We start from the raw sequence: 1276 nt of genomic DNA, 5'->3' as shown, positions 1-1276 counted from the left end.
AGCTAGAGAAAGTACCCAAGGAGCTAAAGGGATCTGCAACGCTATAGGTGGAACAACATTATGAACTAACCAGTACCCCGGAGCTCTTGACTCTAGCTGCATATGTATCAAAAGATGGCTTAGACGGCCATCACTGGAAAGAGAGGCCCATTGGACTTGCAAACTTTATATGCCCCAATACAGAGGAATGCCAGGGCCAAAAAGTGGGAGTGGGTGGGTAGCGAAGTGGGGGGGGGAGGGTATGGGGGACTTTTGGGATAGCATTGGAAATGTAAATGAGGAAAATACCTAATTAAAAATATTAATAAATTAATAAATTAATTAATTAATTAAGATTTCATCAATACAGAAATAATTACTTAAAAGCATCATCTTATCCATTTTAATTTATATTTTGGGTATATTTTATGTGTATAAAGCATAACTGGTATATTAAAATATCTTATAGAAATGAATACAAACATAAATTAAAAAAAAAGAAAGAGCAATCTGCAAATTCATCTGGAATAACTAAAAACCTAGGATAGCAAAAATGCCTCTCAAGGATAAAAGAAGGTCTGGTGGAATCACTATGCCTGACTTAAAGCTGTACTACAGAGCAATTGTGATAAAAACTGCATGGTACTTGTATAGGGACAGACAAGTAGACCAATGGAAAAGATTTGAAGACCCAGAGATGAACCCACACACCTATGGTCACTTGATCTTCGACAAGCAAGCAAAAACAATCCAGTGGAAAAAGACAGCATTTTCACAAATGGTTTTGGCACAACTGGTGGTTACCATGTAGAAGAATGCAAATTGATCCATTCCTATCTCCTTTACTAAGGTCAAATCTAAGTGGATTAAGGAACTCCACATAAAACCAGAGACACTGAAATATATAGAGGAGAAAGTAGGGAAAAGCCTCAAAGATATGGGCACAGGGGAAAAATTCCTGAATAGAACAGCATTGGCTTATGCTGTAAGATCGAGAATCAACAAATGGGACCTCATAAAATTGTAAAGCTTCTGTAAGGCAAAAGACATAGTCAATAAGACAAAAAGGCCACCAACAGATTGGGAAAGGATCTTTTCCTATCCTAAATCAGATGGGGAACTAATATCCAATATATATAAAGAACTCAAGAAGGTAGACTCCAGAAAATCAAATAACCCCATTAAAAAATGGGGCTCAGAGCTGAACAAAGAATTCTCACCTGAGGAATACCGAATGGCAGAGAAACACCTGAAAAAATGTTCAACATCCTTAATCTTCAGGAAAATGCAAATCAAA

The sequence above is a fragment of the Mus caroli genome, chromosome 17, assembly GCF_900094665.2.
Source record: "Mus caroli chromosome 17, CAROLI_EIJ_v1.1, whole genome shotgun sequence".
Taxonomy (NCBI): domain Eukaryota; kingdom Metazoa; phylum Chordata; class Mammalia; order Rodentia; family Muridae; genus Mus; species Mus caroli.
This window is presented reverse-complemented; position numbering follows the sequence as displayed.